The 15604-nt window shown below is 43.7% G+C and overlaps 1 protein-coding gene across 2 annotated transcripts in view; it reads left to right on the top strand.

The window, feature by feature from the left end:
* The first annotated feature begins 457 nt into the window (after positions 1-457).
* SART1 (spliceosome associated factor 1, recruiter of U4/U6.U5 tri-snRNP) overlaps positions 458-15604 on the top strand; it is a 301899-nt gene continuing 286752 nt past the window's right edge. Inside the window, exon 1 of one of the 2 annotated variants that reach the window (XM_073605184.1) lies at positions 458-506. The gene's annotated coding sequence lies outside the window, so the exon portion shown is untranslated. The remainder of the gene's footprint in view (positions 507-15604) is intronic. The other variant, XM_073605185.1, reaches the window with a different exon arrangement.

Below are 15604 nucleotides of genomic sequence, written 5' to 3'. Positions count from 1 at the left end.
GCGATTGCTCGGTAAGCTGATCTCCTCTGTGTATTATGGCTATGTTGCCTGTGTCTTTTGAATCATTCCCGGCATCAGCATCATTCTCCCCCCTCTGATCCTCCCCTCTCCCTCCCCTCCTCCCTCCCCCCCTCTGATGATGTGGCTCCAATACCATTGCATTAGCAATGTATAACATCATGCTGAGTCAATCCAGGCGACGACCAGCCTCACATATCCTTTCACATCTGCGAGCCTGCGCAGAGGGAATGCAGCGCACCCATACATTCTCGCTTACAGCGAGTATGGGCTGAAGTGGTCGGAGGTAGCGGGGTGGAACGCATATCCACCCGCACTTCCGGCCTGTGTCCACTGCGCATGCGCGGGCAGAAATTATGTTTTAGGTAGCCGGAAATCGCCGGTGGAGCGCATTTGTATCCGCACTTCCGGGTTCTCAAGGCGGCGTGCGTTCCACCGGCATCTGGAGCCCTCTAAAGCCATCCGAAGGTCCTCTGTAGTCCCCTCCGGTATGTACAGCCGATACTACTTTTCCTATTTGCAGAGGTGGCACAGGTGGTACTGCTACCTCTGCCTGTCCACACCTATACTTACATCTGCATTTGTGATGTGACCGTGCTATAGCCCTGGACAGTCCCTAATCAGACCGTAGGTAAAGTCCCTTCTTGTGCAATATGACTGATTGATCTGCAGAGGTGGCACAGATGATATGGTTACTTTCGCCTGTTTACATTCACATTTACATCTATACTTGCCAGGTGGCCAGATCATAGCCCTAGATGGCCTGTATTAGCCCGCAGGTAAAGTCCTTTATTGTGTACTATGATTGGGTACACCTATTATACCAATAATTATGATTGATTAATATGCACGCTTTTTCTTGGATGTGAGATCACCATGGTGTTACTATGAAGACATGGTGACACCAGAGAGGGTCCTTTCAGCTGGGAGGGTTACGTTTTTGGGAAGTGGGAGTGGCCATGGTGGGCTGGTGCTGGTGATTACTGGGAGGCTTGGTTACATGTATGCACACATATATAGAGGAGCTCTCACCTGTGAGCAGTTACCACCCGCTTAGGCTCTGAGGAAAGGGGCTCGCCCCCGAAACGCGTCAGCCGTTGCCGCATCTACTTGATGTCCGGTCCTATTTTATCCTGGTGTCTGTTACTGCATACTTGCAGTTTATGTCCATGCCTGTATTTCAAGCTCGTTTGTGAGTATATTACTTGTTATTTACTTTTTAATAAACGCTACCAGTGGTAATGCGCTAGGTCGGTGCGCCCTCTCTTCTTTTTGTTTCCTCTTAGTAGCCAATAGCTTTCATCTCTTTATTTATTCTGAGCATGCGTGGCACTTTGTGCGTCGGATTTGTGTACACACGATCGGAAATTCCGACAACGGATTTTGTTGTCGGAAAATTTTATAGCCTGCTCTCAAACTTTGTGTGTCGGAAAATCCGTGATGGAGCCTACACACAGTCGGAATTTCAGACAACAAGGTCCTATCACACATTTTCCGTCGGAAAATCCGACCGTGTGTACGGGCATTAGACTTGCAGCTGTAATTGCAGTGAAAGGTGGTTCTACAAAGTATTGACAAGAATACAAAGACAACAATGCTTCTCATTTTACAGATTGGCATATACCAGGTGAATGTGTGCAAATATATATAACATGCACCTGGTATATAGAGATAGGCCGAATACCCCCCTGTTCAGTTTGCACCAGAACTCCCAAACAGAGAAAAAGTTCTGACCCGAACAGCAAACCCTATTAGAGTCTATGGGACCCGAACTTGAAAAATCAAATCAAATGTCCAAATTTTGAGGATCCGGATACTGCCCTGGGGGACATTTATCAATGTAAACATTTTTTTTTTTCAAAAGATTGTTTTTACATAGTTACATAGTAGGTGAGGTTGAAAAAAGACAAGTCCATCAAGTCCAACCTATGTGTGTGATTATATGTCAGTATTACATTGTATATCCCTGTATGTTGTGGTCGTTCAGGTGCTTATCTAATAGTTTTTTGAAACTATCGATGCCCCCCACTGAGACCACCACCTGTAGAAGGGAATTACACATCCTTGCCGCTCTTACAGTAAAGAACCCTCTACATAGTTTATGGTTAAACCTCTTTTCTTCTAATTTTAATGAGTGGCCATGTGTCTTATTAAACTCCCTTCCGCGAAAAAGTTTTATCATTGTGGGGTCACAAGTACAGTGATTTTAGGTTCAATAAGTTTTTATTGTTTTAAACACATATTTAAAACAGAACTAGACCAGTTGCCTGACATCAGGCGTTCTGGTCTACAATTTTGAAACATACATTTATGAAGAAAAAATATAGTGCATTCTATCGCATGTGCTTAGGTAACTTGAAAATATGACCTTTAGGTTGTTTCAAACATATGGCCGACATTCGTCTTATTGTTATTTCTCTCGGTCTGGACGCCCCTTTGGGAGCCTGCTGCCGTGGAAAACAGTGTTAATATTAAGACATTTATAGTTATCAGAGCCATAGTAGTGAGGTATTTCCAAGTTCCCTGAATGATAGGGAAACTCATATCAGAAAACAAATGATTTCTTAGTGTGGCCAAGAGTGACCAGAGAGAACAAGTCAGAGAAAGATTAAAGCGATAGTAAAAGAAGAGAAAAGAGTTAAGAGGAGAAAAGGTTGTGGGGGTATAGGGTGGGGGGAGGGTGGAGAGACAGCAAGTCTCAACCTGCTGAGGGCATCACTTTCCTGGGTATAAGTACATGATTATGGGGTTGTTTGGGCTCTCAGGTAGTATTTGTCACTGAGAGTCTGTTTCAGTTTGTCCGAAGCAGAGTAATGCCTCCAGATGAAGGGAAAAACTTTGCTTGTTTATCTAATGCTTTGGCTTGCATTTCCTTCATAAGCATTTTATTGTTTATTTCGCCCACCCATTCTATAAGGGATGGGGGGGGGGGGTTTTGCAATGTCTGGGGATGAATTGTCGCCCTGCACTGGGAAAAAACTTCAAGGGGTTGTTTTTTTGTGATTTAATAGTAACAGGTAATATAGAAAGAAGGGCAATGGAAGGAGAGGGCGTAAGCTGTTTATCATATATTTTGGCGAAAATCTGGAAAATGTGAGGAGCACAACGCATTCCCACCAGATGTGAGTGTACCCTTCATTGAATTGCATCTCCAACAGATGTCGGTGGTTGATGGAAACATGACCCTGAGGGTGGTTGGGACCCGATACCACCTTGACACCAGTTTAGTTTTTTTCCCTGAGTGTAGCTCGAGATGAGATGAACAAAGATCTGAACAGCCGCACACCGGAATAAATTAAGTTTGTCTTTATTCGTAAAACAGGTTCATGGGATACACAGGGCACCACTGCGGGGTGGTACAGAACAGCTAACGCGTTTCACACTTACAATAAGTGCTTACTCATAGCTCTGCTCCCCGCCCTAAAGCACTTTCTCCCCATGTTGATGGGGACAAGGGCCTCAACCTCACAACCCTGGGCTGTAGTTGTGGGGGTCTGCAGGCAGGGGGCTTTTCGGAATTTGGAAGCCCCCTTTAACAAGGGGGCCCCCAAATCTCGGCCTTCCCCATGTGAATGAGTGTGGAGTACATCGCACCCCTACCCATTTACCAAAAAAAGTGTCAAAAAGTAATAAAAATACACACAGTTTTTGACCATTTCCTTTATTAAAAAAAAAAGTTTCCCCTGATGTAAATCCATTGTTAATCGCACTGCCCGCCACACTGCCGGACCCGAAAAAAGAAGTAAAAATCATTGCTCCGCTGTCAACTAAGGCAAACCGCTGGATGCCTGGCTTGCCATTTGACATTTCTTATATAGGTAAGGGCGGGGCCACCTGCCGACATCACCTGGGGGCACCACCCCTTGTGTCATCACCATCCCAGCATGCACCAATCAGTGACGTCACCAGGGGGCAGTGCCACTAGGTGATGTTGGCAGGTGGCTCCACCCCATACCTAAATGTGTCAAACAGCAAGCCAGGCATTCAGCAGTTTGCCTTTTGATGGTGGAGCGATTTTTTTTCTTTCAGGTCTGGTGGTGGCGGCAGCGCCATTGACACTTTTTTGGTGAATGGGTAGAAGTACTATGTACCCCATACTCATTCACATAGGGGGGCCGGGATCTGGGGGACCAGATTCTGATAAGCCCCCTGACCACAGATCCCCACAACCACAGCACAGGGTTGTGGGGATGAGACCCAGCTTTGTTCCCCCTGCACCCACCCCCCCATGTTAAGGGCATGTGGCCTGGTGTTATGGGGGAGGTGCTTGCTCATCCCTCTCTTTCCTGACCTGCCAGGCTCTGTGCACGGGTTAAGGGTCTGGTATAGATTTTGGGGGGGACCAAATCACTTTTCACTTTTTTACTGCTGTCAATTTTTTTTTTTTTTTTATTCAGCTGTCAGCAGGGAAGCCCATTGACAGCTGATGAATCATCGGTTGTTAAGAACACTGTGGTCGGCTTTCCAGTTCCTTAACAACCAGCTTTTCACTGCGCCCTGATTGGGAACAGCTTTGCCCAATCAGGGCTTAGAATGCAGTGCATTGCATGGTGTTCGGGGGGAGAACACCTGCCAAATGCCCTGCAAATTTGGGTGTTCGCTGAATGGGCGTACAGGCGATGTTTGGGCCGAACTTTTGCTCGGACTGAACCGTTCACCCAACTCTACTGGTATATTATTTTTGAGTACTGTGCTGCACTAATTTATATATTTTTTATATTATCCATCTGGTGTGAAAACAGGAGTGTCAGCACTTAGGTTCATGTTATTTCTGTATTTTTGAAATTTCACTTATTGGAGTGATTGCGCTTGGGTATTTTTTGTTTTATTTTGACTTTTAGCATGTATTTTATAATATACGTGTAGCGCCCTCTATTAAGGATAGGTGGGATATTGTAGAATTTGTAGCATAGGAGTTATTACAGGTAAATTTAGCCAGGCCTGTGATATTTTACCAGGCCTGGTTGTTTTGGTTTGGGGTTGGAAGTGTCAGAATAGTGGGGGGTGTGGCCACTTACACTAGGGTTTAGAGACGCCTCCTCTGCCTGATGGAGGATTGTTCCAGATGGAGAGGATGGGCTGAGACCTGAGTGGCAGGGAACTTATGTGAGTCCTGACCGATCATTAACTTGTTTGGTCAAAAGGAGGTCTCTTATATAAAGGGTGGTCACATGCTTCAGCAGGAGAGAGGGGCCTGAGCGCAGGAGGAGAGGAGCCTGAGCGCAGGAGGAGAGGGGCCTGGGGCCCGAGCACAGGAGGGGAGGGGGCCAGGGGACCAGAAGAGTGTTCCAAGGAGGTCCAGTTCGGGCGCCTGGATTGCGGCGGAGCCAACATGTAGCGCTGGGGATAGAACTGGACATTCCCACGCGGGGATGTGCCGGACAAGTGAGGAGGAAGTAGAAGTAAAGCAGAAGAAGAGGACTGGGGACCTACTTTCTGTGAGTGAAACATGGACTGTTGTTGGGTGAGAACAGGTCAGTGGAAACCCAGACAAACTAGTGCAGAAGTAAATGGAATGACATACTATGAGCCTACGGACCACCGTATAAACCATATTACAGTAACTTTCCAAAGACTGATGGGCGTTGGCCTGGGAGTCATGGAAATAGGCAGTGACGGCCTGTGGCTTTAAGTTCAACACCCAAAGGAAATCTATCGGTCAGGCAGAGGGAATTATTCAGAGTAATGCCCCTTTTGTTTAACTTGGGAGTGCTGCAGAAGAGGAAGCAATAGCACCAGGAAAGGATTGCTTAGGGAAGTCCAACATCAAAGCTACAGCTATGGATTACACCCTCATTTAATGGGGTCTGGTGGAGTATCTCATATCTCTCTATGAATAATCCCAGATTGAATCCACAAATAGTGATAAAACTTGAACTTTGACTGTTTGGTGTCAGGTGTGTGCGATGGGGGATCGGAAGCAGAGTGATTGGCAAAATGATAATGAACAAACCAGCAGCCCCCATAGGGGTACTGCTACATATGTAACACAGAGAGATAATAAATATGCATTCTTTGTTTGGCATCAATAATCATAATTTATGTCAATTTCAATGTTCAATCCATTAGGAGTCAGACTATTCAAAATATAAATACACTTCGTCTCCCTCCTTGAGAGGTCCCTTATTCTATTTGAACCCTTCCAGGAGGGATACATGTCTACCCCCCAAAACTGAAGGTCTGAGGGATCTCTGTTGTGCACCTGTCCAAAACGTAACAAAAAGCTATGTTGTCTATACCCATTAACAATGTTTTGCATGTGCTCAGCTATTCTCTTTCTCAGCAGTGTTTTCATGCATCCAACAAATCACACGGGCACTGTAAAACAAACCACATGCATTGAGTTGCATGTGATTAAATCCCTGATCTCATAATTTTTCCCAGTAGTTTGACCAAAAAAGTTTGTACAAGATCCTTTATTGACTCTGCATGCCTTACACCTACCACATGAAGAGAAACCATCTTGTTCAAATAAAAACATTTTTCTCTCTGGAGGGTTGAGCAACTTCATTATCCTATTGCCAAAATTGGGCACTTTCCTATAAATGAAGCCTGGAGTTTTCGAAATCACGGGTCCCAGAACACTGTCCATGCTAAGTATAGGTCAGTGTTTATGGAAAATACTTTCTACTTATTTTTCATTTTGCATTTTAATTTGCAGTACAAAGAAGTAAAAAGTATTTTCCATAAACACCATCTCATACTACTGGGAAAACTTATGAGATCAGGTATATTATTACATTAAACTCAACGCACATATGATGTATGATGCTGTATGATGGACGCATGAAAAGACAGCTGAGAAAAAGAAAAGCTGAATACATGCAAAACATTGTTATTGGGTATAGACAACAGCGTTTCATTTCATATTTATTGTCTCCTTGTGTTATGCATATTATAAGATATATGCATTGGGCCATGATGATTATGATCATGTTATGCACATTATGAGACAACATGCTTCAAATCATGATAATGATACTGTATATCTGGTGGTAATGCGTACCACCAGCCGTTGCACCGACATGTCAAATCGCATGCCAAATCGTCCCGGTGTGAACGTGGGCTTAATCACTTTCCTGGAAGAGTTCTGTACACATTCGATGTACAAACCAACCCCAATTTACTTATTTACGAAAAAAGAACATTTACATTTTTTAATCTTTTGTAATGTTAATCTATAAAAATGTGATTACATGAAAGACTCGCATAGAGAAAAAACAAACCAAAAGAAAAAAAAAAAAAAGGGAAAGGCAGGAGAGACCTTCTAGTGTAGTAAAAATAGTAAAAATATTAGTAAAAATATTGACATAAACGATTTTTAGCAGAGAATAGGTGAGAGGTGGCACTGATGAGCTGCACTGAAGGGCACTGATAGGTGGCACTGAGAGTTGGCACTGAGAGTTGGCACTGATGGGCAGCATTGATAGATGGCACTGATGATGAGGTACTGATAGGCACTGATAGGCAGCACTGATATGCACTGGTGGGCACTGGCAGGTGGCACTGCATAGCAGCAGTTGCTCTCTGTGTATGGGACTGATGTCCCTCTGACAGAAACCAGTGATTGGCTTTTTTTTTCTCCTCACGCTGTGAGTGTGAGGGGGGAAAAAAAAAGCTGATTACGATCTTCTGTTCACATCACGTGATCAGCTGTCATTGTCTGACAGCTGATCATGTGGTAAGGGGTCGGGATCGGCACCTTACTCCAATCTGATCAGCAGAGTCTCATTAACTCGCTGATCACAGGGCGCACCACATACGCCCCACAGGGGGCGCGCAGGCAGCTCATGAACGGGAGGACATACATGGATTGGACGCCCTCTCTGCAATTAAGGCCTATGCTGTAGCCGTCTTTCGGCTATAGTGTGGGCGGGAGGTGGTTAAGGAGAAAATGTAATCTGATGTGCAAACTAAAAAAAACTAAACAATTAAAGCAGCCAGTACCAGGGTAAAGTACCAAAACAAGTGAGAGAAGATAAAAAAACCTCTGAAAAATGAAATGACACTCTGAAGAGCGAGCTCATTAGTATGACTCATATTCCTAAGAAGGGTGACCGAACACTGTAAAGAGATAGCTCAATAACCATTGTGAATACAAATACAATAGTCAATGGAAATAAGAAAAACAAAAAAAACCTCTGAAAAGTGACACTATCAAAAGCAGGCTCAATAGTGAATAAATAATTAATATCCATCTGAGGTGAAACCAACACTCTGAAGAGCCAGCTCAGTGACCACCATAGGCGTGCGCACAGGGTGTGCCAGGTGTGCCTGGGCACACCCTAATCACCCCACGTGGTGCAAATTCCCCCTGTTTGGACCCCTGGTTTTTCAGCAAAGCCCCCTGACGGGGCTCCTAAAAAAATTAATAAAATTGTAGTAAAATAGTAAAAAATTAAATCATAAAAATTAAAAACTCCTGACACCGGTCACTCCCCTACTGACACCAATCTCTGCCCTACTGGCACTGTCAGTATATATACACATGCACACACACACGCATATGTGTTTTTAGCTTTGGGGTGCACACCCTAATGCAATGGGCTGTGCACACCTATGGTGACCACTATAAATATAAGATCAGTATTCAATAACACAAAAGGTCCTCTGAAAAGTGAACTTCATGCAAAACAATAGTCCTCTGAAGGGTGAGTTCAAGACTGATGACGTCATTTTTGACAAACCATGTTGGGTGAAGCTTTGCGCATAGCTGAGGATTTTGGGATATGTGACTTTATTTGCCGCTTTTAAAGCCATTCATTTGTAAGTGTTTTTAACCGATTTTAATAAATGCAGCAATCAGATTTACACTATGGGAGGCGTTAATGCATTTCATTACATGTATGATGCTGATGTATTGCTGCCAAATATTGAGGGAGCGATTTGGAGGCAAGCGATTGTCCCATGTGCCACAGTGTGGAGGAACAACCTGCTTAGTACAAACGCTGTTTATGACTTCTCATGTTGAGGTCGCATATGCTCTGGTAAGCCTCAGAGTTTTCTGTGTTGGTGGAGAGTGGATTCACTGAGTTATCTTTCCACACAGTCTATTAGGTTCACTCTTTAGAGGACTACTATTTCACGTCGGGTCTCTTATCACTTCTACCAAATGTAGTTATACACTATGGGAAGCATTATTTGCATTTTATTTCAAGTATGATACGGATACTGAGCGTGAAATAAGAGATCAGGAGGCGAGCGATTACCCCATGTACCACAGTGCGAAGGAGCATCTTGTTTGAAACAAAAGCTCTTTGTGACTTCTCATGTAGAGGTTGCATATAATCTTGTAAGCCTCAGAGAGTTCTGTGTTTGTGGAGGATACATGTTGAGAGTGGAATTATCAAGATATTCTGCTTATACAGTTTTGAACTCACCCTTCAGAGGACTATTGTTTTGCATGGGGTTCACCTTTCTTGTTATTGAATACTGATCTTATATTTATAGTGGTCACTAAGCTGGCTCTTCAGAGTGTTGGTTTCACCCCTCAGAGGGATGTTAGTTATTTATTCACTATTGAGCTTGCTTTCCAGAGTGTCATTTCACTTTTTACCGTTTTTTTTATTATTCTTCAATTGCAATGAGCTAGCTAGTGTTGGTTCACCCTTCTGAGTGATATGAGTCATACTATTTACTATCTACTATTAAGCTCGCTTTTTAGAGGTTCACTTTCACTTTTCAGAGGTTTTTTTCTTTTGTTTTATTTATTTTTCTCTCTCACTTAAGTTTTGGTACTTTCACTGCACCTAATCAAATATATGTATGACATTGCTATCCCGTTGTATTGTATTATATTATATTATGTTATATTATATTATATTATGTTATATTATATTATATTATGTTATATAACATTATAAATGTTGTGACTACTGACATTTAGTGGAGAAGCATGGCACCACTATAACGTGTTTATCTTCTGCGTGTGTTTTTTTTTGTTTCCCCTTTTGTTTTGTTCTAGTTAGTGTAGTCCTATCTGGATCCCCCCTGTTTTCTCACATATTCCTCAATTTCGTTTCAGTTTTCATAGCAGATACTAGGCTGGGAAAGTCACCATCTTCTTACAGTTTGAAGGACTGGAAAAACATCCTCTGCACTGTACTTTTTGAAGTAAAATTGTGTATAATTCAACTTTTGTGTGTTATTGAAGTTAAGCTGTCTGTGGATGCTGCTAAATCAGCAAGTGGCCATTCTGTCCAGACCGATCAAGATCAATGGAAGTATATCAGTGTATAGACTGAGCAGCAGTTGAGACAAAACAAACAGGTAGTAAATTAGTTACGGCTGAAACACAGAAAAATGAAGATTGTTGTGTTAATGCTTATGACAGATTGCATTATATATTTCATTTTTGATTATGACCATAGTGGCATTTTAATTTTAGCTTGTGGTTAATTTAAGGGCAGCAATCACTTTTTGCTGTTGTTCCTTCCATTACTGCTTTTTTCTACTTCAAGGATGTCAGGAAGGCACTAGCCATAGTACAGATGAAGCCTCAAGACGTGCACAGGTGCATAACCGTTCGCGAATGCATATGCCATCGCTAATGTTGGCGTCAATAGGACTATTTAAATGGCAGAAGTTCTATTAGCCAGTGCTATCTGATTCATGGCTATTACCCGTGTTCCTGTATCTGTTCCTGTGTTGACGTCTGTTGTTGACCCGGCTTTCCCTGACCTCGGTTTAACGCTAACTGCCCTGACCTTGGCCTGTCTCTGGATTTGCTTTGCCTTCTGCTCATCTGCCTGATTCTACATTGCTGACTTCTGCTTGTATCCTGACCATTCTCTGCTTGCCGTTTATGCCGGTATCTGACCATCTGTTGCTGACCTGGCTTGCCTGACCTTGCATTCAGCTATCCACCAAACCTGCTCTGCATGCTAGCTGGTCTCTGCTGGTCCTGCAACTGCTACATGCCAGCTGCCTGTCAACACCTGCCGCCTGCTGCCTGCCCAATCCAGGGTCTGCTGTCTTTGTTGCCTTCTGCTGTTCTAGCTATCTTACCCATCTCTGGCAACGCACCTCCTACCCACTGCCGCGGCTGAGGGACATCTTACAGGCACTCATACCTTGCTGCGTTCTCGCAGCCACTGTCATAACATCAGTGGTCTCAGACGAGAGGCCTCCCTCTACACGTCAGGCTGTGCCACAAGGTACGTGACAAAGGACTTATGTCTGAGGGACAATTTTTTTGGGGGGGTTTTCCTTTGGTGAATTATTGGTTTGGGGTGTTCAAAGAGCAGCATTCACTTGTTGATGACTAAAACCAAGGATCACAGCTCACCAGCTCCCTCTGATCCCCCAGTAAGGTGTCTGGAAAAGCATGTTCACTGCCCAGCAAACTGTGCATAGTACAGTGAAGTTCATCACTCCAGGTCAGAGAGAGTGGGTGAGATTTGATCCTTTCTTTTGGTCAGCCACTAGTAAATATGTGCACTTAAACCACTTCACATTCATTCTTCTATTTATATATATATATATATATATATATATATATATATATATATATATATATATATATAAAAAAGTTAGACGCACACCAGTTAGGCCTATTATCATAAATTTGACACCAATTTATCATTTGCAATTCCCAAATTTTTCATTGAAAATTTCTATCTATGCTGTGTGTCTTTAGTACATTTCAGTCCAGTCTTGTGCAATAAAACTTTGTTTACTGGCCAATTTTACAATGCTATATCATCTGCTCTCTCTTAATGCCCTAAATAATTTGACAGAAAATGTCCAGCAGCATAATAGTTTTGCATTAGAGGCAGCCATAAGAACCACCATCAATCGAAGTATGTGTCACTGTTAACATTACCTGAAAAGTCTGTTTTTAAAAGCAATGAATCAAATTGTGGTGCCGCTGCTGTATAGAAGCCAAACGAATTGTAAAAGAATGAAAATCCAATACACGACCAAATATGTGCTTCCAGACTATGCTGTCACCAAGGCTGTGTGGTGTTACGGCTCTCTGCTCAGAGCAGAGGGGAGAACTGAGGGATGAGCAGATTGATGCTGCATCCACCCTGGTGGATAAGGCCTCATGCACACAGGGTGTTTGAAAAAATGAACTGCAAAGCCAGTCCTGACACCAGGAAAAAGCAGCTGTAAAAACGTGCTTTTAGAAGCGTTTTGCATTGGCATAATGTGAGTTTAGCAGCCTTTCTCTGCCCTCTTCTATTGTCCACTCTCAAATCCAATTACTACGGCTTAACGCAGTATACAATGTGAACACGCCTTAAGCCGCGTTTAGGCACGTCAGGTGTTTTTACAGCTTAATGCTGCTGCTCTGCTGCCCTGGGTCTTTTTACAGCTTGAAAATGCCTATGCCACTTACAGCTCCTGTGTGTGCATGGACACATAGAATAACATGCAGAGGCATTTTTAAGCTGTAAAAAAAAAGGCTAAAGCCGCGTACACACGGGCAGACTTTTCGACCAGACTGGTCCGACGGACTTTCAACGGACTTTTGACGGACTTCCGACAGACTTTTTAAGGAACAGACTTTCCTACACATGATCACACCAAAGTCCGATGGATTTGTATGTGACGACGTACACCGGACTAAAGTAAGGAAGTTGATAGCCAGTAGCCAATAGCTGCCCTAGCGTCGGTTTTTGTCCGTCGGACTAGCATACAGACGAGCGGATTTCTGGGTCCGGCGGAGTTACGACGTAAAGATTTGAAGCATGTTCCAGTCCGTCAGCTTTTCGACTTTTCGTCCGCTGAAGGTCCGATGAAGCCAACACATGATCGGATTGTCTGTCGGACGCGGTCCGACGGACCTGTCCGGTCGAAAAGTCCAACCGTGTGTACGCTGCATAACGCTCCTGAAAGCGGCTGTAAAAACGCCTTGTGTGCATAAGGCCTAAATGTTTTGTTTTTTTTTAAAGCCCATACTTCTCCTAAAGTGTCCAAACAAACAAAATCTTTGGTGGTAAAGTGTACAGAACACCTCCACGTGAAATAGGGCAGATATTCAGATCCTTTGCAAATTACCATGCATATCGCAAGTGTTCCACTACTGTGGAGATGCACTCACCTTCTAGATTTGACCTGAACTAACATATATCAGACAGGTCAAAATACACTATATTACCAAAAGTATTGGGACCTCTGCCTTTACACGCACATGAACTTTAATGGCATCCAAGTCTTAGCTTGTAGGGTTCAATATTGAGTTGGTCCACCCTTTGCAGAAGGGCATTTGTAAGGTTAGGCACTGATGTTGGAAGAGAAGGCCTGGCTTTCAGTCTCCGCTCTAATACATCCCAAAGGTGTTCTATCGGGTTGAGGTCAGGACTCTGTGCAGGCCACAATACCAATACTTTTGGTAATATAGTGTAGATTCCATAGGAGCCATAGAAACTACACAAGCCTATTTTAAACTGTGTGAATATCTTAACGTGGAGGTGGACTACTCACTTTATCTTTGAAGATTTTGATTGTTTGGTCACTTTATGGCTACATTTGTACAGGTGACTAGCCCTGGTGTGAATGACAGCTGCAGCAATATGCTGATTCCTGCAGCTGTTTTTGCTGTCTGTGAGCAGCTAGTTGCGGCCACTGAGCCCTGTACACTTCAATGACAAGTCAGTGGCAGCCACAGTTATTTGTGGCTGTCCGCACAGCCAGCGATTACTTGCGGTGGTCGCTGCTAGCCGTTTACAGGTGGCAAAAACAGGGATTATTTTATTTATAGCACCATTCTTTCTTCAATTTTCACTAAACCTCTAAATCAACCTTCAATATTGAACCCCTCCCCCAGCCTTTAACCTCACTCTCTCAATTGCTGAAATTGATGAAATCATAGTATGAGATTTTAGATTAATACACAGGAAGTGACAAGAACAGAAGATTTCTGGCAGGATTAATCATATAGTTTCTATACTGATAGAAAATGTTCTTATCCTTAAAGTGGTTGTAAACCCTGTAAAAAAAAAAAAAAAATTTAAAAAATTTAAAAACCTGCAAGACAAAGGCATATTAAGCTAGTATGCATAGCATACTAGCTCATTATGAATTACTTACCCGAGCTTGAAGCCCCCGCAGCGGTCCTCTTTCCGGGTATCTCGGCTCCGGCACTGTGATTGGGCAGAGCCGCGATGATGTCACTCCCGCGCATGCATGTGGGAGCCGCCAGTAATGGCACAGTACAACTGAAGCAACAGCACGTACGTGTCGTTGCTTCAGCTTGCTTAAATGCGCATGTGACGATGACGTTGGCACATGCAAATACAGGGATATCTCCTAAACCGAGAAAAAGGAGAATCTCTCTGTGATCCAGAAGCTGCGCTGGGTTGAAAGCTAGCAATAGGATGTCGTCAAAAAAGTGGAAACTTGCAGACCTCTTTCCCTGAGGGGTGCCAGGACTGCGATTAGCACCTTTGAGAATATCCTTGGGGATGTGCACAGGTCGAAAGGAAGGCACTGGAACTAAAGGTGCGTGAAGCCAATCGCCACTCTTAGATATTTCTGGTAGGCAGGGAGAATGGGCACATGAAAATAGGCGTCTTGAAGGTCCACCGAAATCATCCAGTCCCCTGGTTGGACCATTTGAATGATAGTTTGTAAGGACTCTATTTTGAAGGAGTCTAATTGAATGAAACAATTTAATCACTTCAGATCCACTACTGGTCTCCATTCTTCACTCTTTTTGGGGATCAGAAAGAGTGGAGAATAGAATCCTGTGAATCTCTCGGAAGGAGGAACAGGGATCACCGCTTGCTGAACCTGTAGTAGGTGAAGGTATTTCTGTAGGGCCTCCACCTTTTGTGGAGAAGATGGTGGTTTTGTTAGAACTAATGAGTCTTGCTGGGGATGATCTAAGAACGTCCAAAAATGCCCAAAACGGATGGTGGACACCACCCAGGGATCCTTGCACCGGCTGGACCAGATCTCGGCAAATCTCTTCAACCTGGCCCCGACTGGAGGTAGTTGGAGTGGCCTCATGTCAAAACGTTTTCGTCCCCTCCTGGGGGAGTACTTCTCCAATGTTTCTTGGTGTCTCTGTTTTGACGAAACTGTGGAGATGCACTCACCTTCTAGATTTGACCTGAACTAACATATATCAGACAGGTTAAAATACACTATATTACAAAAAGTATTGGGACCTCTGCCTTTACACGCACATGAACTTCTGTGAGAAGTTCCTGTTCCTGGAGAACTGGAGTTTGGAGGAAAAAACTCGAGAGCGCTTAACCCACCTGTCCTGTGGAAGTAATCCCGACTTCCCACCAGTCACTCGAGAGATTGCCTTCTACAGTCTATCCTCAAATAAAGCTTTCCCGTCAAAGGGGATTTTGCACCAATTTTGCTTCGAGGCTGCATCGGCCGCCCATGGCTTCAGCCACAGAGCGCGTTTGGCCATAATCGTGTGCAACATCGATCTAGCTGAATACTTAATCGAATCAATTGCTGCTTCCCCTACGAAGTCTGCAGATAATTTGAGCTCTTCCAGCACTTTTATGATGTCATCTTTAGGTACGTCTTGTCGAATGGCTACCTCAATGTTCTCAGTCCAGACCCTAATGGCGTTAGAGACCAATGCCAATGCTACGGCTGGCCTGCAGGCTCCTCC

Source organism: Aquarana catesbeiana, linkage group LG11, assembly GCF_042186555.1.
Source record: "Aquarana catesbeiana isolate 2022-GZ linkage group LG11, ASM4218655v1, whole genome shotgun sequence".
NCBI classification, from domain to species: Eukaryota; Metazoa; Chordata; class Amphibia; order Anura; family Ranidae; genus Aquarana; species Aquarana catesbeiana.
Note: the sequence above shows the minus strand (reverse complement) of the source record. Positions and strands in the feature narration are given on the sequence as shown.